Here is a 23,987-nt window from a genome sequence, read left to right on the forward strand (position 1 = left end):
AACTCGGGCATTCATGCATGCTAAGGGAACTCTTTACCACTAAGCCACATTTCTAGTCTCACTCTTACAATTTTATCCCTCACTAGATTTACCCAGCTCCTGGGTTCAAATCCAATGCCTGGAAGAATAAATATCACGAATTGCAAGCCAGGGAGCTAATTTTTTTTATTTTACTTTTCTCAGTAAGGGCTTGAATTCAGGTTGTGGCAACTCTGCCTCAGCTTCAATCACGCTAGGCTGGGGTGCAGCCACTAGACCTACAGCTGCTTCTGGGATCCTAGACCCCCAGGTCTTGCAGGGAAAGCTATGCACAGAAAAAATGTGGCCTTTTTATGTTTTCTTCCTTTGCTCGGTGACCCTCATGGGTCTGAATGACACTATTGCAAAGGGTACTTCACCTTGCGTTGCTGAAGGCTGCCAGAATATCTGGGAAGTCATAGGCCCACGTGGCAACATAGGCCCCGATTTGAATCCCTCTCCTAACACCAACCAAATGGCAGGAGATACTAAGAAAATGGTTCCCATCCATAGGAAGAAAAATGGAATGTTATCAGTGTCAAGGTTCAATGAGTTGATCATGAATGATGCTCCTATAAATTTAGGCAGCATCATTTCAGGAGGCTAATTGATTTTATTTAATATTTATGAAGCATAAAAAGAATATTATTACTTACAGGAACACAATAATTTCAGGACAGTGATTGATTTCATTAATAGTATAAGGATGAAAACAATAACATTAATTACATGGACGCATGATTAGTACCCAGGAATTGATAGGAATGTAGTCTATATAACTGAATAATTTATAGACATCTCTAACACTCTATAACAATACATATTTATTAGTGTACTGTCATCTGCATGTCAATCTGTTCTTATTTTGCTAACACCTGGGGCTTGATCTCAGGTCTTGGGAACAGCCTGTCAGCTCAATTTGCCCCAGGATGGAGTGCTGACACTAACCCATTCATGAATTGGGCCTTGTTGGGTTGTAGGCCGTGAGTTCAGATGACAGCACTCCCCAAAAATTGAATTGTGGAGTAAGAATTTGATGGTGAGACATGTTTTCCTTTTCTGTGAAAGTCTTGGGTGTCACATATGACGTGGAATACATATGCAGACCTATATCTTATGTAATCAATGTAATCAATGTTTTATGTGCCATAATAGTCAAAATAAATTGTCAATATATGAATAAAACAAAAAAATAAAATAACATCACTGAATGCAATATGGAGTCACCATATGTATATAAATATAAATCATATATGTAAATTGTACATGAATAGGATGTTTTCAAGTGGTGGGGATCTATTTCAGGCCTAAAGAACAGAGTTGAATTTCTTGACTTCAAGGAAGCCAGCTTCCCCTTCCCACACTGTGCAACAGAGTTACCAAGGCCACAGGTTCCAATCCCAGTCCTGGCAGAAAAATGGCACCTTTATATTATGTAATAGTATAGTAATTCCTAGGTATTTCATTATGCCTCCATTTTATGAATGTGATTGTTCAAATGCTTCATAAAGCATTAATTAACATTGATTAGTGTCCTATAACATAATTGTATATAATTTTATCCTAGAATCATTGAAGAAATGCTATTTCAGTCATGACATACATCATATTCCATTGGTAATCATATGGACAGGAATAAGTTTCTAAGGATAGCCTTCCATTTGGAGGTGGCAGGACCAGGATTCCAACTGTGGGCTACAGCTCCCACCACTTAAACCCAAGGATATGGAACTCACCAGTCTGTCCAAGAACATCAGTAAGACCAATGATTAGGCAGGCACCAGTGGCTCTCAACAGTCGTCCTTGATACTTACAAGGCTGTGATGGGAGGATCATGGTCAAAGTCACCCTAGGAAGGAAAGTCCAAATTCAGTGCCAACAAAGCCAGAATCCCTGTGGCTCCAGTGTACAAGGCCAGCCTTGAGCAAAAGCAGATCACAGACTGTGCCCATATCCTCAGTTCAAGGTCTGGGACTGGGAACACACAGCCATACACAACAATCTGTGCAGCCATCCGGCTAAAGCAGGTCACCCTCTTGTCTCCAACTGAATTGGACATTGTTCCCTGGGAAAAGGGCTAGGGGAGCTGCTATCTTCTTGACTCCTCACATACTGTTTGCATCACAGGATTCTGGCCACACCCTCATTCTTTCATTGTTCTTTATGACCAAAGAGATACAAGAATGGTGGCCACGCCCACATTCCATGCTGCCTGGTAGCACCAGGATTCCCTCTGTTAGTTTACACCACTACCAGCAGTTGAGGAAGGTAGAGATGGCTGAGTGGTGAGAAGAGACTCAAGGTGACTGGAATATAGAAGGAAATTGAGATGCCTGCCCACACCCCAGCCCCCTCCCTGCCTTCCCAAGGTTCGGAATTTCAAACATCAGGAAATGGCACCCTGCCAGGGCATGTAAAGCCCCAACCTGGTCCCTGGGTCTGGTTCTCTTCTCTGAGGCCATGTGTCTGCAATGCCACTGCCATTGCTGCTGGCCCCACCTGGAGCAGCCTCAAGCAACTTCTCCCAGGAGCACTTGTGAGTAGCTGCCGCAAAACCACCCTTACCCCGGGTCAGATACCCCTCTGGGGGCACCATGACCCCCTACCTGTGTCCTCTCCCTGTCTGTGAGGAGCCACCTTTCTGTCTTGGGCATTTCTGAAGCAGAGCCTGGCTCTGGCTGGACTGGATAGAGGCCCTCCTTTCTGTGACAGGTATGCTCCACCAGGCCTGGAACTCTGTAATTGGGATGGTAGACATTTAGCAACATACACAATCATTGATTTAGATGGATTATCCCTAACTTTTACTCCACAGCAGCCGAATCATTTTTTTCTTTTTTTTAATTGTGAAAATACTGTACAGAGGGTTTAAAATTACATGGGGAAGATAATTAGTACATTTCTAATCAAGCATTGTAGCCTCCTCCTTCGTTTCCCCTTCCCATCCCATCCTCCCCCCTCACCCTTACCCGATCCTCCACCTCCCCCTACCAAAGTGGTAAAGTTCATTTTTGACATACAAATTCGACGTCTCATTGTTGCAATGGGTCCACCTGTAATCCCTATTTAAACGATTTGTTTTTTCCCTTCCCCTCCATAAATTATAACATCAAAAACAGTGTAAGCAGGGATTGTACCGTGAGGGAGCGACATAAAAAGCAACAAAGAAATAATCTTATAAATGTACTAGAAACAATCGTATAAAAGAAAAAAATTTGAATACACACCTTAGGGTTCATTTTCCTAACATGAACTTATTGGAAATTTTCTGCTTGACTCAGATATATACTAGTTATTGCAAATAAGGGAAACCATGGGACCTATGTTTATTTGGGCCTGGCTTACTTCACTTAATATAATTTTTTCCAAGTCTTTCCATTTCCTAACAAATAGAGCAATGTCATTCATTCTGATGGAGGCATAGAATTCCATTGTGTATATATACCCCATATTGTTGATCCATTCATCTACCGAGGGGCATCTCGGTTGGTTCCATATCTTAGCTATGGTAAAAAAAAAAAAAAAAAAGGCTGCAATAAACATAGTTGTGCTGGTAGCTTTATTGAGGTCTTGTTTGTGAACATTTGGGTAAGTGCCCAAATTGGGATTGCTGGATCATAGGGCAGCTCTATGTGGAGTCTTTTGAGGAACCTCTATACTGCTTTCGAAGTGGTTGAACAAATTTACACTCACACCAACAATATAGTAAGGTTCCCTTCTGTCCACATCCCTTCCAGAATCTGTTGTTATCAGAGTTCTTGATTATAGCCATTCTAACTGGGGTGAGGTGGTATCTCGATTTTGTTTTGATTTGCATTTCTTTTATGGCTAGAGAGGTTGAGCATTTCTTCATGTGTCTATCGGCCATCCTCTTTTCCTCTACAGAGAAGTTTCTTTTTAAGTCTTTAGCCCACTTATTTATTGGGCAGTTGTTTCTTTGAAGATTTGTTGTTGTGGGACTTAATTTTTTGAGTTCCAGGTATACTTTAAATATGAGACCCTTGTCCGTTGTATGGTTAGTGAAGATTTTCTCCCAATTCATGGGCTTTATAATGATCTTACTAGTTATGTCCTTTGCCATTCGGAAGCTCTGCAATTTCACGCAATCCCATTTGTCCAACCTTTCTTTGATTTCTTGTGTTTCTGGGTCTCTATTAAGAAAATTTCAGCCTGTGCCAAGGAGACCTAGGATTTCTCCTATTCCCTTGTAATGTTTTCAGGGTGTCTAATTGACTCTGATTTATTTGATTCATTTGGAGTTGATTCTGGTGCAGAGTGATATATAAGGATCTAGTTTTAGTTTTCTATAAGTAGTTAACCAATTTTGCCAGCACCATATACTGAAGAAGCTGTCTTTCTTCCATTCTATTTTGTTAGCTCCCTTATCAAATATTAAATGGCTATAGGTATGTAGGTTCATTTCTGGGTTTTTAATTCTATTCCATTAGTCCTGAGGTGTGTTCTTGTGCCTTACCAAGCTGTTTTGATTACTATGGCTTTGTAGTAGAGTTTGAAATTTGGTATTGATATTCCTCCAGGACTGTTCTTTCTGTTGAGGATAATATTTGATATTTAGGATCTTCTATTTTGTCCACTATGAATTATTGGATTGCCTCTTCTATTTCCTTGAAGAATAAGGTTGGAATATGGATAGGTATCACATTTAATTTGTAGAGAGCCTTGGGAAGGATGGCCATTTTCACGATGTTTACCTTTCCAATCCAGGAGCATGGGAGTTTCTGCCACTTTCTAAGATCTCTTTTGATTTCCTTTTTCAGGTTTTTAAAATTTTCATCATAGAGATCCTTCACTTCTTTGGTTAAGTTAATTCCTAGGTATTTTATTTTTTGTGGGACTATTACGAATGGAGATGCTTTCCTAATTTTAGCCACAATTTTCTCATTGTTGGTATAGAGAAAAGCCATTGCTTTTTTGTGGGTTAATTTTATACCCTGCTACTTTGTCAAAGTTTTGAATCAGCTTGAGTAATTTGGGAGTGGCGTCTATGGGGTTCTTTAAATACAAGATCATGACATCTGCAAAAAGGGAGAGTTTTACTTCTTCTTTCCCTATTTGGAGCCCCTTTAGGGGCTAGGCATTCTAATGCTAGATTGAAGAGAAATGGAGAGAGTGGACATTCTTGTCTCGTTTCTGAGTTAAGAGGAAATGGCTTTTTTTTTTTCACCACTAAGTATAGTACTGGCTGTAGATTTGTCATATATAGTCTTTATTGTATTGAAGAAAGTTCCATGGATTCCTAATTTTTCCAGATCCTTCATCTAAAGATGCGTTGGATCTTGTCAAATGCTTTTTCTGCAACTATTAAGATAACCATGTGTTTCTTATCCTTGCTCCTGTTGATGTGATGAATTATATTAATTGATTTGTGAATATTGACCCAGCTGTCCATCCCTGAAATTAATCCTATTTAATCATGGTGTAGGATTTTTTGGATAAATTGTTGAAGTAAATTACCCAAAATTTTGTTGAGAAGTTTTGCATCAATGTTCATCAAAGAAATGGGTCTATATTTATCTTTCTGTGATAAGTTCCTGCCTGGTTTTGGGATGAGAGTTATGATGCCTTTATAGAATAAGTTCAGTAGTGAACTTTCTCTTTCAATTTCATTGAAGATTTGGAGGACTATTGGTGTGAGCTCTGTTTTGAAGGCCTTATAGTATTCTGCTGTAAAGCCATCTGGTCCTGTACTTTTCTTAGGTGGGAGGTTTGTTATTTTCGAAGAACCAACTCTTTGTTTTGTTGATACTTTCTATCGTTTTTTTGGATTCTAATTCATTTAATTATGATTAAATTTTAATTATTTCTTTGCATCTACTGGATTTGGGTTTATCTTTGTGCTCTTTTTCAAGGAGGTTTAGATGTGTCACTACATTGTTGGTTTCAGATCTCTCCAATTTGTTGATGTGGGAACTCAGAGCTATAAACTTGCCCCTGAGTACTGCCTTTGCTGTGTCCCAAAGGAGCTGGTAATTTGTGTGTTCATGAACATTTGAATTTCCTTTCTAATCTCTTCCATGACCCACTCTTGATTCAGCAGTATGTTCTTCAGCCTCCATGTGTTACAGGATTTTCTCTGGTGGCTTTTGGTGTTGAGATTAATTTTATTCCCTCGTGGCCTGAGAGAATGCAAGGTATAACTTCAATGTTTCTGAATTTGGACGTTTGTTTTGTGGACTAAAATGTGTTCTATTTTCAAAGATGTTCCATGTGCTGCTGAGAAAAATGTGTATTCTGATGCTGCTGGGTGAAATCTGTGAATTGTAGTTGATCTATGCAGTTTTTTAGATCTCCAGTTTCTCTGTTGAGTTTTTGCTGAGTTGATCTATCTAGTGGGGAGAGTGGTGTGTTAAATTCCCCAACAATTAATGTCTGTGTATCTAAGTGAGATTTGAGGGAAAGTGCTGTTTCTTGGATAAATTTGGGTCTTCCGTTGTTTGGCGAATAGATATTTAGAATTGTAATATTCTCCTGAAGGAGAGATCCCTTAATTAGTATGTAATAACCTTCTTTATCTCTTCTCATGTATTTTAATTTGAAGTCTCTTATATCTGATATTAGGATTGCAATTCTCACCTTTTTATGGGGGCCGTTTGCTTGGTAGATTTGTTCTAGCATTTCACATTCAAAATGTGTTTATTTTTATGGGCAAGATGTGACTCCTGAAGGCAGCAGATAGAAGGATCTTGCTTTTTAATCCAACTAGATAGTCTAAGTATCTTAATTGGAGAGTTAAGTTGTTAATGTTGAGAGATAGGACTGAGGTATTTGGGAGTACCTGTCATTTTATCCATCTTCTTGGGGGCTGCGTCAACTGGGTTCTTCTTATGGTTCTTGGATTCTCAGTTTGGGTGCGATTTCCTGGCATTTATTGTTATCTCGTTAGTTTTCTACGTGTACGACGTCTTTAACAATGTTTTGTAGAGCTTGTTTGGTGGAGATATATTGTCTTAATTTTTCTTTTCTATGGAAGGTTTTTATTTGACCTCCAGTTATGAAGGAGAGTTTAGCTGAGTACAGAATTTTGGTTGATAATTGTTTGTCTTTAGGACATGGTATACATCATTCTAGGCTCTTCTTGCTATGATTGTTTCCGCTGAGAAATCTGAGGTGATTCTACTTGGTTTCCCTTTAGAGGTGATTAACCTTTTCTCCTTGACAGCTTTAAGGATCTTTTCTTTGGTCTGAATTGATCATGCATGGATTATAATTTGATGGTGGGATGTCCTATATTGGTCTGGTCTTTTTGGAGTTCTAAAATCTTCTTGTATCTGAATGGCCTATATTTTTGCATGTTTGCGAAGTTCTCTGCTAGGATCCTGTTAAACAAATTTCCTAGACCATTAACTTCTGTTTCTCGGTTCCCCCCTACACCCATTATCCTCAGATTAGGCCTTCTGATGGTGTCTTCCCAGTGTTGAATAGATCTATCATATTTCTTGGATTTGTCTTGGATGGTTGTATGTCCTTTCTCTATAATATCTAGGCTGTTTTCAATCTCCGAGATTCGATCTTCTGCATGACCTAACCTACTATCAAGACTTTATACTTTGTTTTAAATTTCTTTTTCTTCTAGTTGGTCAGCTTTGATGGCTTCAAATTCTTTGTTGGAGCATTGTTTTAGATCTTGTGTGAACTTCTTTACTTCCTTAATTTGGTTGTCAGTGTTTATTCTCAAATTATTTAGTTGATTCTTTATTCCCATTCCTCCTGATGGGTTCCATTCAACATTCCCTTTGTTGTCTAGCTGACATCTTTCAGTTCTCTGTTTATAGATTCCATGAATGCCTTTAGTGATCATTCTGCATTCTCATCCCGCTTTCTCAATTCCCGTATTTCTCTCTGATTAGCTTGCTCACATTCACGCAGTCCCTGTAGTTCTCTTTGAGTGATCTCAGCCTGCTTACGACATTCCTTTATTTCTCTGAGTGTTCTGAATCTGCTCATGCAATTATGTATCAATATTTGAGTAGCTTCCTCACTCTCATGATATTCTTGTATTAAATTTTGTTTTGCCTCCTCTCTCTCCCTATCACGCTCATTCAGAGTCCTTTGCAGGTTTTCAATCTTTTCATTTACTATATTTACCAGTAGTGTTTGTAGAGCTTTTTGAGAACTCTCCTCTGGATTATTGATTATCTTTTCTTACCCCTGATTATCATGAGTGGGAGTTTGATACCCGGACTTGCCATTTTTCTTGTGTTTTTCCAGGTTGCTCTGCCCATTTGGGATGAAAGTAACGCTGGTTTTGTGCTAGCACACTATTTTAAGGCAAGCATCAACCACAGTTTGCAGTTTCACTGTCAAAAATCTGCAGATACAATCTAGTTCAACAGATATACATATTCAACATCAAACAACTATGTATTAAGGGGCTACAAACCGCAAAGAAGAATTTGGCAAACAGAAATTATTAAGTTTAGGTAGAGATATGGGTAAAAATCGGCATATAGGGATGTGGAAAGGCAGTGGGAGAGTTAAATTAACTAAATCCTAATCTCAAAGCAGGAAATAGGTTGGATAGAATGATAGTAGAGAGAGAGAAAATAAGAAGAAAGAGAAAGAAAAGACAAGAAAAATAGAAAAACAAAAATTAAAAATTAAGAAGTGCAACATTTAAAAATTATGCAAAATGAAAACGTAATATTTAGAGAAGAATGTGGATAGAATAAGAGAAGGGGAGGGATATAAAGGAGACGTGAAAAACTTAAAAATAAACATGCTTAAAATATTATGTACCTATAAAGAGGTAATACTGCTATTAAGGAATTTAAGTCTAAGAGGTTTTAAATTGAGTAATAAATGTCTGGATGAAGTTTGTACACAATGACGTCTAATAATCAACTATTGGCATATCTCAGGATGAGCAGAACAACAATTAAGTCATCCAAAGAAGAATGAAAAAGAAGAAAAAGTGAAAAGAGTGAGAAGGAAAGAAAGAAAGGATCAAATGATCAGTACAGCTAAACAAAAAAAATTTTTAAAGAGAAAAAAAAGTACACACACATATCCTCTAAAATAAAAATTATGAGAGGAAGAAAAAATTAATAGAAAAAATTAAAGTTAAAAAATAAAAAAAAAACTTTTAGAAAAAAATTTATAAAATGTAAAAAAAAAAGAGTTATTTGATTTTTTTTTGGGGGGTGGGGGAATTGGAAGATCCTGTATCTCCCTTCTGTCCTTAACCTGTCTCTTGTTGCAGTCTCTGGTCTGCTTGTGGTGTTTGATTTTCCTGTGGCTTGAATTGTTTCTTAAGTCAGTTTGAGCAGGCAAAAAAAAAAATCACAGCAGTTGATTCTTGACCACAGGTGAAGCTCTGGGTAGGGTCAAAACCATTAGACCTCATTGTCCTCAGAGGAGTTATGAGGAAACAAAGGATTTATACAGAGGGAACTCTGGAGCATGGCTAGGTACAGAGGGAGCAGCCTTTAGATAAGGTTCTCCGCAATTCTGTGAGCAAATAACAGGAAGGTAGCCGAAAAGGGCTCAGGTGGGGCCTGTTAATTGTGTAACAGATGTGGGATTATGAAACAAAACATTGCCCTCTTTCATAATTACCCTATACCCATGAGGAAGAGGATCCTTCACTATGTTGAGTTTTGCAGCTGGTGAAACCAAGGCAGAGAGAAGCCAGGTGAACTAGTTATGACTTCAACTTCACAGGAAGCTCTGCCTGACTTCGCTACCTTGCTCCCTAGGACAATGGGTGCTATTCAATCCACTTCTTGTGGTAGGAAGTCCACTTCTTGTCAGTCGTGGGGCTGGAACTCTAGGCATAGGTGATGTTCCTGAGAGCCTCAGCCAAAGGCTAGTGCTCTACCACTTGAGCCCAGAGCACTACTTCTGATTTTATGGTGGCTCTTTGGAGTAAGAGTCTCACAGACGTTCCTGCCTGGGCTGTTTATGAACCATGATCCTCATATCCAAGCATCCTGTGTAGTTAGGATTAGAATTCTGAGCTACTGGCACCAGACTTAATTGTAATTTTGACTTTTTTTCTCTATCTCTCACAAGAACTGGTTGAATGGGTGCTGGAGGAGGGGGCCCAGCATCCCCATGTGGCTGGAACCCAAGGAGGCCCTCTCATTCTGGAGGTTGGCTCTGGGTCAGGAGCTGTCTCGCTCAGCTTGTTGAAACAGCTCCATGAGATAAGCACCTATGTTCCCTGGCTACACCGTGAGAGTTCTTCATTGTCCATCCAGCCTTACTAGACTTATTGTATTGTATTTTTTTCTACATCATTTTCTAGCACCTGGCCAAAATTATGATACTTAGTTACGTAATGAAAATGTATTGCCATCTTAAGAAAGTTATTTAGGGCTCTGGGAATGTGGCTTCATGGTACGGTGATTGCCTACCATCCATGAAACTCTGGGTTCAATTCCTTAGTAACACATAAAAAACCCCACTGGAAGTGGTGCTGTGCCTCAAGTGATAGAGAGCGAGCATTGAGCAAGAAGAAAAAAAAAAGCTCAGGAAAATTCCCTACCCCTCAGTTTAAGCCCCTCGACTGGCAAAAAGAAAATAACAAATAAAAAAAACAAAAAAAAAACAGTAAATGCAAAATAAATAACCCATACTTGGAATATATAATTGGTCCTTCCATACTGACACCTGATTCATGTACTTTACTTATATGAGGCTACTGTGTTGAAAAAAGTTTTGTTCATTAAGTCACAGCAATTAATGCCAGGAATGTGCTTAGATGTCAGTTAAAGTTTAACTCTGGAAATTCAACGATTCCAGGATTTGTGTCATCATTGATAATCAGAAAGAGAAGAGTAGGCTATGTGTAATCTTGAAATCTTTTTGGTCAATTATGGCACCCAAAAGGCAGAGGTTAATTAATAGTTGTGACAGAAAATAAGGAATAACTCCAGACAGAAGGAATAAATGATAGTAATTAGGGTATACCAGAAACTGTTCTTGAGAATCATTTTTGGTTATTGTAGAACTAGTTGTCAACTAGGATTTTCCTCATTGCCTTTAGCATTCTAAATCTCTTAGGCTAGCTCTTAATCTCTGTTTGATAAATCTATCTCCTTCTATGCTATTCTTTCATACTTTCTCTCCTTTGCTTTCTAAAAATATTATTTCTATATTTCTCTATGAACATTTCCTGATACTAAATACACCTATTCAGATGTCACAGGATGCTAATGTAAGGGTCCCATAGCTCATCAGTCATTAATGTTACAAAATGGAAAAGGAGGACATATTTATTGCTACTTCAATTTTTCTAAAGTGCTGCAATGTCATCATTTGGTTAAAATTTCCATTCTTTGTCTACACAGTGTCATTCAGTGCACATAAATGCAAATATGAGCCAGGTGCTGGTGGTTTACTCCTTTAATCCTAGCTACTCAGGAGGTTGAGACCAGAGGATTGTGGTTCAAATCCAGCCTTGTCAGGACAGTCCATGAGACCCTAACCTTCAATTAACCACCAGAAACCAGGAAGTGGTGCTGTAGCTAAGCACCCAGTATCAGAGTTCAAGCCCCACAACCAACAAAAAATGTGAAATATGACTTTAAGTTTCCCCAAAAGGAACGACAAGATCAATAATCTTCCCAAGCAAAAGAGAATAATTCCAAAATGACTCAGTGCACCTACTTTTGCTGAGTTATGTTATGGATTCTTTGCTGGACATATTCTCCAAAAACAAATTGTTAAACCAGGGATACAGGTGGACCCATTGAAATAATGAGATGTACAAGTCGTTATGTTGAAAAATGAACTTGACAACTTTGGTGGGGAGGGAGGATCAAGTGTGGGGAGGGGGTATATGGGAAGAGATGGGAAGGGGAAACAAAGAGGAGGCAACAATGATTGATATGAAATGCACTCGTTATCCTGCCCATGTAATTGTAACCCCTCTATACGGTATGCTCACATTAATAAAGAAAGAAAAAATTGTCAAATATTCGCTTTACAATAAACTTCATCTAAAATTTCTTTTTGAAAAGAGAAGTCTATACAATTGATGTCACTTGGCTTTCTTACTATCTTAGTTTAAAGCCAAACCAGGTAGGAGAGTCTGTCAAACACTTATCTGTAATTACACAGCAAAAAATACAGAAGTGGAGTTTTGGTTCAAGCAGTAGAGTACTAGTTTTGTTGGTAGGTGAGCAGGAAAGAAAACTGTTCAGGGACAGGGTCCAGCCTCTGGGTTCAAGCCCCAGAACCAACACAAGCTAAAAAAAAAAAAAACAAAACAAAAAACAAAACAAAACAAAAAAACAGATATTTCATTGGGACCCTTCTTAAAGGAGTACTGATCTGAAAAGTGGCTCCTTTTGCTGATCATACGCACTAGATGCTTTTTTGAATCCTTATTGCTCTAGAGATCTCAGGACCAAACTAAAGGAATTGATAACTGACTCCTGCAACAAAAGAATCATCTCAGGGGCCGGGAGCTGTGGCTCACACCTGTAATCCTAGCTACTCAGGAGGCTGAGATCTGAGGATCGCAGTTCAAAGCCAGCCAGGGCAGGAGAGACCATGAGACTCCTATCTCCAATAAACTACCACAAAACCGGAAGTGGCGCTGTAGCTCAAGTGGTTGAGCGATCGCCTTGAGCTGAAGAGCTGAGGGACAGTGCCCAGGCCCAGAGTTCAAGCCCCATGGCCGACAAAAAAAAAAAAAAAAAGAATCATCTCAGGGGTGAAATATCCATCCCTAAAACACTTTTAAACTAACATGTCTTTGTTTCTTTGCAGTAGAATTTTTTTTGGGGGGGGGTGCCAGTCGTGGGCCTGAACTCAGGTCGTGGGCGCTTTACCTCAGCTCTTCAACTCAAGGCTAGCGATCTACCAATTGAGCCACAGCACCACTTCTGGCTTATTTTTGCTTATGCGGTGCTGAGGAATCTAACCTAGGGCCTCAGGCAAGTAAGGCAAGTGCTCTAGCACTGAGCCACCTTCCCAGCCCCTGCATTAGATCATATTTAAAACAACGTTATCTCCTTTTGTTCTATGCTGGTCATCAAATGGCCCATTATATCTTTCTGTAATTCTCTCAAATAGAAGTTTACAGAAAAATTATATATGAGTAAAAACACACTAGACAATGTCAGGGACAGAGTTTCCTTCAAGCCTTTGGATTCTCTTCTTTTACAGTAAAAAGGAAAGCACAAGTTAATTTTAACTTTATCAATCTTTTATGTTCCATTCCTCTCCTGGGTTCAGTTACCACATCCAGTAACAATTACTTTCAGGAACAATCTATGGTGCTGCTTGAGGTATAATGAATGTTTTCTGGCTTCACCGAAATAACACAAGGACACCTTTGGACCTGTGTTAACACGTGTTTCAGAGACAACTAGTAAAGAGAAAATATGAAATTTATATTTCTTATAAATACATTATCCATGAGTATATTGAGTTCAAAATTTGTAAATTCTCTGTAAATTAAGGCGAATTTTAAAGGGGAGAATGTTCTCAGATCATTTTTTTTGTGTGTGAGTGTATGTGCTGCACATTATTTCCCGAGTGTACATGAATTTGTTAACTCATGTTAACTATAGCAATAATAAGAGAAAGAGAAATTCTATGTTTAAGTATAAGGGTTCAATACACTACAGAAGACTCTACAAATAAGACCACGTTGAAACAATAAATCCATGTCCAGTATGTAGATTTATGAAAGTGATATAGAAAAAGCATTACGCCTACGTGGAACACAAAGTATATTCTAAATAACGCTTGCTAATGACACAACTTTGTAGAAAGTAGAATGGAAGAATAATTCTGTTTCAAATGCAAGTCAGATATAAAAGCATGAACTTAATTGGAAAAAAAAGTCCATCTTGAGAGAGCAGGGATTATACTTGCCATGAACTGGTGGATAAGATCACATTTTTTTTCTTTCCTTTACTTATGTATTTTTGTTGATGGTGGTCTTGGCACTTGAACTCTGGGCCTGGGCACTGTCCCTCTGCTATTCAGCTCAAGGCTAATGCTCTACCACTTGAGCCACAGTGCCGCTTCCAGTTTTCTTGCAGTAAATTGGAGAAAAGTGTCTCCGGGACATTCCTACCGGGGCTGGCTTTGAACCCCAATCCTCAGATCTCAACACCACCCAGCTTAGGATCACATTTCTAACAGTGTACACTCAGCATATGTAATTTGTATATTCATCTATCTGTATATGAAATCTTGAGTTAAAAATCTGGACTACAGCTTAGACTTTAAACTCAAAAAATGTTTGTAGTTTAAAAGTTGATTCTACTGGATAAATGAAACCTAAGAATGTAAAGGACTCTGGGAAGTTCAGTTTGCATCCAGCCTGGGCAGAATAGTGTTTGAGATACTATCTATAATTAACCAGCCAATAGCTGGATTGGAAGAATGGCTCAGGTGATGGAATAACAATCATGAGCAAGAATTATGAATAAGAGCTTGAGGCTTTTGCAAACATACATATAAACATACACATACACACAGAGGCACTTATATGTGCCACTGAAGCAACTCTCAGAATATGTAGAAAAGTTAGAAAACAATAGAAAATATGTCCTGAGTAAGACTGGAATCAAGTAATAATTTTTAAAATGAGAAAATCCTCAAATGAACTTTCTTCAAAAAAGTTTGAGAATATTACATATGTAAAGACCAGAGATAGTAAGAGAGTCAAGTAATCAATATTAAAGGGATTGGATCTATGGAGGAATGAATGAGAGACCCGGCAGATGCATTGAAAATGTTCATACCCTGTGTCAAATGTTAGAACATCTTTGAAAATAGTTCATGAACAGTCTGAGAAGTCCAGTGGATAATATCACTGGAGAAGTTCAGAATTTCTAATCTGTATCTAGATTAAATAAACCAAGCAGGGGCTGGGAATGTGGCTCAGTGGTAGAGAGCTTGGCTTGCATTCATGAAGCCCTGGGTTCGATTCCTCAGCACCACATAAGCAAAAAGAAAATAGCTGGAAGTGGCTCTGTGGCTTAAGTGGTAGAGTGTTAGATTTGAGCTGAAGACCTGAGGGACAGCACCCAGGCCCAGAGTTCAGACCCCATTACCAGACCCAAAAATAAACAAACAAACAAATAAGTAAATAAACCAAGAAACTATGGTGGGGCAATGTGATACAAGCCTTGAATTCGAGCACTCAGACTGACAGGAGATTAGAGACTGCAATTACTACTGATACCTTCCCTGAAGCAGGTAGTATAATTTTGTCTTAATAAAACAAACCAAACAAGATAGGAATATACTGTTGGAAGTTTGGGCTAATTTCTTCATTATTGTTTGAAAAGCCAAGTTTTCTATTGAAATGCAACTGGTATATAATCCTCAGTTGTGTTTTAAATGTTCTCTTCATTACAGAACATTCCTAGATGCAAAATGGTTCATGATTCCCATCCAAAATTTGAAAAAGTAAGTAATCATCATTCTGTTAGATTCCAAGGAAAGGATGAAGGATTACAAAAGCTTAAGCCTGGGGGAATAGCAAAGTTCATCTAATGTAGGTCTTTATAGATCTTGCTAAATTAGAGTTTAGACTTCAAAAAATACTTTGATTTCGTTTGTAATTTCATATTCTATATGATACAACAAATTATTTTTAGGTAGAGGGTTTAATTGACAAATTTATAAATGTTTCTTGCATTCTATTTGCCTAGCATATTGTTTCAAGAGAGTTATAATTAGATCTCAGTTAAAAGATAATTCTAACTGCTCATGTAGAAAATGATAATATGAATAATGTAGACCAAGTTGCCAACAAATTGATGACATTAATTTATAAATTTAGAAAAAGTGTAGAGAGCTGCGAGAGCTGACCAAAGATGGCGGGGCCACATGGCACGGCCATGACCAAAGATGGCACTGGCTTCCGCCTTCCGCATTCCCGTTGGCGAGTGCTCTCTGTGAAAAACAACTCCTTATATGGCTATAGCTTGGCTACTGGCCTGCTTCCGTGTTTGTGACCCTATTGGTATTTGCCACTTGGCACTTCGGGGTTGGGCATCCAGGAGGCTTATAACCGGAGTGCGTGTGCGGGGCGAGGGAGAAGCAGGAGAAGCTAGCAAACAAGGTTCCTGAATAAACTGCTTTGAGAAGAATCCCGGGACGTGTCTTCCTTGCTGGTCGAGGTAGATGCGACAAAAAAGCAATTTTTTGAGGCTTTAATATAACATGGTATGAAGAGAATTATTGTGTGACATCTTCTTTCTTCTACCTGTATGTAACACAGGAAGCAATTTCCTTAATTACGTGCCTCTGTATACAGTGAGAAAAATGCTAGGTTTGGGGTTTGTTTTTATTTTGTTTTTGTTTTATTGCTTTGTCATAGGGCTTGAAATCTGGACCTGGACACTGTCTCTGAGCCTGTTAAGCTCAAGGCTTTTGCCCTAACACTTCAAACTCAGTACCACTTTTGTCTGGCTTTTGCTGAGATGTTTATTGGAGATAAGAATCTAGGGAACCTTCCTGCCTCATGGGCTTTGAACTGTAATCTTCTGATCTTAGCATCCTGAATATCTATGATAGTTAAAAAAGTATAAATATAAATAATATTTGCAAGAATACCAGGGTAGGAAAAATGATGCAACCAGTTTATTGTGGTGTTATTTCCAGAACACGGAGGGCATCACATTAGCAGAGGTGTAGTATTTTTCCCAATAGAGATAAGCTATTTGTGATGTGAATTAAGGGAATTTTGAGGTGCACACTACAAGTTGAAAACTGTTGATCTAGGATGACTTTATGGCATAAATTATGGGATTGATGGTCATAGAAATAATAGCTTAATCTGATAAACAATTGCTTGCTCTTGAAGAATTAATTATAACCGATGCTTTACAGTTTTATCCTATACCAGAATGTGGCTATTTTTCTGTTCACTTCTCAATCTGTAACACCCCATTGGAAAATGCATCTACTGCAGAATTACATAACATGGAAACAGGTACTATTTTGAATCTCTCAGGTATGGAATGTTCAGAATTTAAAAGTGAGTAGTTATTAGTCATAGGAATTTTGAAGAACATACATATTCTGTCCTCTAACCAACTTATTTACTTTTAAAAGTTATGGGTTTCCATAGAATTAAACGGTTTTCGGTTAGTATGAGAAAGTACTAGTTAATTCTTTTTTGAAAATATTGGCAATTATATTGTGAAAAAAATTGTCTAATTGGATAACATTCAAGTTGATGGCCCTCCCATAAAGAAGGGGTAATTCATTCAAATTAGATGCCAAATAGTACTGATTTTTTAAAAGTTAGTACATAAAGAACAATATTTACTATACCAATACAGTGAAATTTTATTTCAGGCAGCTTATTTTTTAATTTAATTTTAATTTGAAAGTGATGTGCACTGGGTTAGCAATTGTAAGGCAGTGAATACATAACTTTTCAAACTTATTATCCCTTCTTTCATTTTTCTCACAGTTTTCCTTCACCCCAAAACCCCTCACAAGTTCTATTGTACATTTCCAACATATTGTCTTCTGAGTATTGCTATTGCATTGGTTTGCCTTTTGTCCTTTGTCTCGCCATTTTGTTGTTCCTCTTCCCTTCCCTAATTAAGGTAAATGTATACACAATACACAAGGTACCAATATCAAACACAGTAGGAGATAAACAATAGGGGAAAAACCCAAGGAAAATAGAAATCACATAGTACATTAAAAACAACAACTGCGAATAAATATCTCTTTCCATATCTTAGAGTTCATTTTGCTCAGCATCATGTTCATATATATGCATAACAAAGTCAGTGGAAAATAATAGTTTCATGGATACTATATCATGAAAACAACATGTTAACTGTTTTTGATGGTAAAGGTGGAATTAGGATTGGTAAATTCGCGATTCTGATAAAGGAATTTCAAAAGAGTTTTAAAATTATGACAGGTAAATTTTAATTGTTCAAAATTTTAACTTAGCCTATTAAGAAAATTTAAAATTGCCTGAGAAAATAGGCTTTCATGCAAAGAAATTCATGGAGACTTAGCTGAGAAGTAACAATGTGGGTAAGATGGCTCATTTTCACAATAAACAAACAAACCTCACAAACCTTGCTGTAAATCCTGTAGGTTCCCATAAAAATTTTCCTTACCCAGGAAATATACTCTTACTGCGTGAAACAAGGTTGTAATGGAATTTAAATTCAAAGTTTTTTTTAAAATAAGACATCAAAATTTGTGAATTGACCTTTAATTGCTAAACAGTAATTCTCTTAAAAAGATAATTTGAGTCAAAATATATAGGGAGAAAGTGCCCCTCACAATGAAAGAACGTATAGAGTTTACACTTTTCTTTTTTAATACTTTCCATAATGTCTTTGCACGTGAAGCACTGAAACACAGAACAAAATCTGATTGGATAATTCAAACCAATGATTTCTCATTTCATAGTAGCTTAAAAAACTATAATATCCTTATTAACATGAGATAGTGAAGACTTCTTTTATTACATAAGCCAAAAAGTTTGGGGATCAGAAAATAATTGAGCAAATTAAAAGGTAAGAAAACATGTTATTAGAAACCCTAGCTAGGCATTTTGGTTTCAGCTGTGGAGGGGACCAAAACTTTTTGATATAGATTGTCTTAATGTTTTTGCTACCTAAAATGATTTTACAGAGCCTATTTAGATCAGTGTAATGAAGAACAAATTGAATGAAGACATGACAATAAATTCCACCTCCAAGTAAAAGAGCTTTCAAAGAGAAACCATGAAGATGTAGCAGTGGGGGACTTCTTATAGTCATTCAGCTTCACTAGACTTGAAGCCAAGAAGTTGTGATTAATTGGAAATCAAGCAAGAGATAAGAGGAGGACATAGAAGTAGGAAATAGAAGTATTGTCCTTTGAAACAGACAATGTCATCCAAGGAATAGGTGATTTAACTCTATTCTTCTCCATACATCATGTTGAGCAAATACAAGACCAAGAGGAAAATAATCTATTTAAATAATTTTGCAAAGAATAACTTCACTGTTCCTGATATGGTATCTAAGGAGATTCTTAAGAGAGAAGATAAAAGTCTTAAGAGAGAAGATAATAGTGGAGTATTCTTAGGTTTCCTCCAAATATCTTGTTAGCAAAATATATCGTTGAGGTTAGAAGTGATTGAACCAAAAAGTGGTGGAGTACTTATTTTTGTGGGCACTTTAGACACAAGAAAATTTCAAGGTAAAAGAAAAAAGAAAAAAAAATTATAGCCAAATACTTATGATTATAGGTCCTTGGACTGGATTTTTGGAGACAAAGTTTTGCATTAGTGTTGCTCCTCATTAACATAGTTGTTGGGTTTTCGTGGCAACCAAATGAAAATGGGAAGTTTAATGGACTCGCTTGAACAAGTAAACAGCATGATAGAAAATAATGGCAAAAAATATTTAATGAATTATTTTGAACAATTACTTTGTGAGAACAAAGAAGGAAAGAAAATTCAAAATCACATGACGTTATTAAAAGTATGAAAATGGAGTAGTGAAGAGATTGAGAGAAAACATAGAGTACTATTTTCTCTCCAGTGGAGTAATAGGTTCTTGATCTTGCTTCTTCCATTCTTTCTTCACAAGCTATCAAGTGTGCCTCAGGACTGGAGTATCCAGTTCAGACAAAGAGCACTCGCAGAAGAAAATATTTGCAGTATATATAGGTGATTTATAACCTTAGACAATCTTGTTAAATCTGTTCAAAATTCTCCCCTACCCCAAACTTCCCTCTTTGAACAGCTTTCTTTGCTTTTCCAAAGACCTCCCTTCTTTAACTGCTTAAAATTTTGAGAGGGCATATTCATACTCTCTAGAGATTGCTGTTTGGTTGTGATTTTTGTGTGTTTTTATTGTTGTTTTTAAGTGAATTTCAAAAGGTTGTGCAAGTGTGTTACAATTAAATATGTCCATCTAATTGTCTAATGTTCCTGGATCAGAGTCACTCCTTCTATCATTCTCAACCAACCCTTTCTCCATGATTTAGTTCAGATTTACCACTTCCTTTATTACATATGTACATTGCGTATTCTAGCTGTACTTGCCCCTTGTTCCATTTTTCATTCATTCTATTTCTTGACTATTGTTCCTCTCTGGTTTCAATTTCCTGATAGTCATTCTGTTAAACTGCCTGTTAATACTTTGAAAGGTTTATATACATTCCATGGAGTTTCACTCTCACATAGACTTGAACTGTTGTCAGCTTATATTTCCATAATTCATTCATCTGCAATAACAATTTGCAAGACTGGAGATGTTAAGCACTTAGACATGATTTTATTCTCATTCATTTGGAAGATTAATCTTTAATCAATAAGAAAGTTTAAAAATGGCTTAGAATTTATTCCTAACTACCAGTTTTTATAAATAGCTTTGGACAATGGTGTGTGATTATTTTATTTTACATAGGATAATTTTTTCTACTACCTATACGTTTTGGAAAAAAGAACAAAACTAAAATTTACTTCTTAAAGGAATATGACAGAAATAGAAGACAGATTTTATGTTTGTCACATCTCTCATCAGTACCCATATTCAAGACTTAAAATCATATTTCTTACTATGTTAAACAGATAGGGAAAACATAAAACAACACATGATAAGGCAGCTATTAGTGACTTTTTCAAATGTACCTTCTTATTTGATGAAATTTACTTTGTTAGCTAATATTTGGTTTTGAAATATGGGAGGCTGATCTATTTAACACATTTCTGGAAGGCACCTACTAAACAACACAAATGGTGAGGGGTACTATTTCTACACTTTAATGAATGGTTTAACTTGTTTGGTATTAGTGCTGGGTACATAAATCAACTCTATTGTAACTTGCTCCCTACACTTGAAAACATTGTAATGCACTATCATCTACATGTCAAGGGTTTGGCATGTGTGATTTTAAATAGTTTATTTGAAAATGAGTATACTTTCAGGAGATTAAATGTAGGTTATCATTGGTTTGAGAATGACAACATTTTTATACCACAGAACCTAGTTTTACTGAACTACCAGTGTTTTGAAAAACTAAGGATCTTCCCAGTTAATGTTTTTCTAAATGATATTTGACCTCTAAATCAAGTATTCCTAGCCTTGGTAGACCAATTATGGATCTATCATTACAAAACTATATTTTGGGGGGGTGCAGTCATGGGGCCTGAACTATGGGCCTGGGCACTTTCCCTCAGCTCTTCAGCTCAAGGCTAGCTCTCTACCACTTGAGCCACAGCGCCACTTCCGGCTTTTTTCTTTTTGCTTATGTGGTGCTGAGGAATCGAACCCAGGGCCTCAGGCATGCAAGGCAAGTGCTCTACCACTGAGCCACCTTCCCAGCCCTACAGAAACTATTTTTTTTGGCTGCACTGAAATCTTTCATTATTCATTAGGAGAGGGGTACTAAAAATAATCTTGTTCATTTGTGATTTTGTTCACTCATATGGGCTGGTCATGTGTAAATTGAAAGTTTGAATTACAGTACTTTCTCTCAGATTTTGTGATCTCATCTTTCATTTTAAGTTGCCTTGCATTTCACAATTGATTTCTGCTAATTCTTGTAAGGAATTGGGGTCCTGAAATAACGTAGGAAATGAGCATTTGAGATGAGTCTTCAATTATTTTCTAGATTCACTGTGTAAAATTTAAAATCAGCACATATAAATATAAAATATATAAGTATATATAAAATAAAAATTGTTTTACATTATTGTGTTGTGGTTAGGGAATCAAAAGCAACTCTGTTTTAAAGTATTATTCCATTATCTCTATCTCAGTTTTTGGTAGAGTTAGACTTCAAGCTTTACCATTTGTAGATTTACAGCCTAGAGGCAAGAGGAAACAATATGATTAAAACATTACCAATTTAAGGCCTAATATCAAGGAGAAACATATGGCCTTCTTCAGGACCTATGGAAATATTTGGTGATAGAAAATCAGTAGTGTAAATTCCTGCCAGGTTGGATGATGGGCAGGCTAGAACAGTAGGTAATCATGCATATGAACAATTTTTTCACCTTCTTGGCTTTAGCTACTTTTGAAATGATAAGTATAATAAACAATTATATTTTGATAAAATACCTTCCATTCCGAACAATTCGGTCTGAACTGTTCATCTCTCTATGATTCCTTGTAACTAAGATTAGTTTTCTTCCAGTAAGAAAATCTATGCTGTCAGGGTAAGATATTCTGGTTGGTCTGTTCCTACACGGAAGAAGGGTAAAGGTTCAGGTAGACATTTGTCCCAGTAAGACCTCATTTGGGAAATTTTAAGCTGCAGAAGTTTAGAAGTAGCTCTTAAGCAAGACTTACTTTGAATCCATTAGCTCTACAAAGCTAACTGAGTTGATAAATAAGTATTGAAAAGCCATCACCTTTGGACTTAGCTGAAAAGGTTTCAAAGTATGATGAAATTTAAAATGAAAATGACAAAATAGACATTGACAAAAAAATTGTAAATGTAAGTAATCGACCAAACGATATGTTTTTTCCACAATACACAGATTTTTAGAGTAATAAGATCAATAGCATTTTTAGGAACAAAAAGGGTTCCTTGTTACAAATAATGAACCATGGATAGATGCCTGTATAAAGATTAAATCATTAAGTACTTAAATTTAGAGGGTACTACATACTTCAGAAGCAGGTCTACCCAAATTACAATAAAGAGATTAACATGGCACTTGCACAAAGATGATATGAAAATTTGTGAAGTATTCCATATTTTTCATTCTTCTGATGCAAGAAATGAAAAACAGTTATTAAAAAGTTAATTACAAAAAACAAGTGTAACAATACATGTAATTTATAGAATTAAAGGTTAGTTTGACATCAGTGTATTAATTCTTCACCTTAGAAAGGCCTTTACATAGCATAACCTTTACAAAACTTGAAATTAGATAACATTATAATTTTATCCCAAAGAAATAAAATAAGGACCTAGGAAAAAAAGAAATCTTAAACTTCTTCTATATGGAATGCAATCTGAAATGACACATTTATTTATGAACCTATACATTATATAACAATGTAGAATTCCAACTATTATATCTAGGAGTGAATGAAATAGATTATGGATATCATACAAACATAGACATACTTTTTTTCAGAAAACTACGAGGAAAAACTTTAGTTTCTTTACTATGCATTTCAACAGATAAGTTAAAATTATTTCTGATTTAAAAAAATCACAAACTGCAGAAATCATTATAGATGAATACAAACAACTATTGAATACATTTTGACATCAAAGTCAGGCAATTCACTTCGAAGAATACCATGGAATCCATGAATTTTTAAAGTAAGATATTGCTGTTGCTTTGTATTTTGAAAAAAAAATTTAAGGGACACAAAGGATGGACTGGCATTTTTGAAATTTAAGAAACTTAACCACACCCTTACGACTTAGGAGAACAATTAGTAGAGCCTTCCACAACTTCATAGAGGTAGTGATACATACTTATCTTTTTGGCAATATTAAATGCAGTTTCTTCCAAGTGGTTCTTCAGACCTGGTTTGATATAATCGTTCAACAGAGTATCTTTTCTATTTCTATTCCCAGCAGCAAGATGCAAGGCAATCAAGAGGCCTTTAGTTTGGGTATTGGTATCTGCATCATGATGAATTAAGAAAGAAGCCACTCTAGTATTATTGCACATATAAGCACTGTGCAGGGTTGTCAGCCATTCAGAGTTATTGCATGAATATCTGCCTTGAGCTACCAACTCATGGACAATGTCTAAGTGTCCACTCTAGGCTTCCCAATGAAGAGGGGTATACTCATCCTCATCCCTAGTATTCATCTGGGTGGCCTTTTTGTAAAGTAGTCTACACAGCATAGTAAGCCGATTAATTTCAGCATCCCAAAGAATATATTTGCTTGAATCCTACTCCATTTTTTTTCGTGCAATTGATACCGTTTCTCACTTTTTCATCTTGTTCCTTGTCTTCGTCAGAATTGCCTAACCAGAGACTTTGAGTGCAAATGGGAATGAGATGTCCATGTATTTCACCATG

At 36.7% G+C, this 23,987-nt stretch overlaps 1 pseudogene; it reads left to right on the top strand.

The window, feature by feature from the left end:
• Positions 1-22,602: 22,602 nt before the first annotated feature.
• LOC138818539 (U6 spliceosomal RNA) lies at positions 22,603-22,699 on the top strand (annotated as a pseudogene).
• Positions 22,700-23,987: the final 1,288 nt, after the last annotated feature.

Source organism: Dipodomys merriami, unplaced genomic scaffold (genome assembly GCF_024711535.1).
Source record: "Dipodomys merriami isolate MVZ:Mamm:240054 unplaced genomic scaffold, mDipMer1.0.p SCAF_773, whole genome shotgun sequence".
Taxonomy (NCBI): domain Eukaryota; kingdom Metazoa; phylum Chordata; class Mammalia; order Rodentia; family Heteromyidae; genus Dipodomys; species Dipodomys merriami.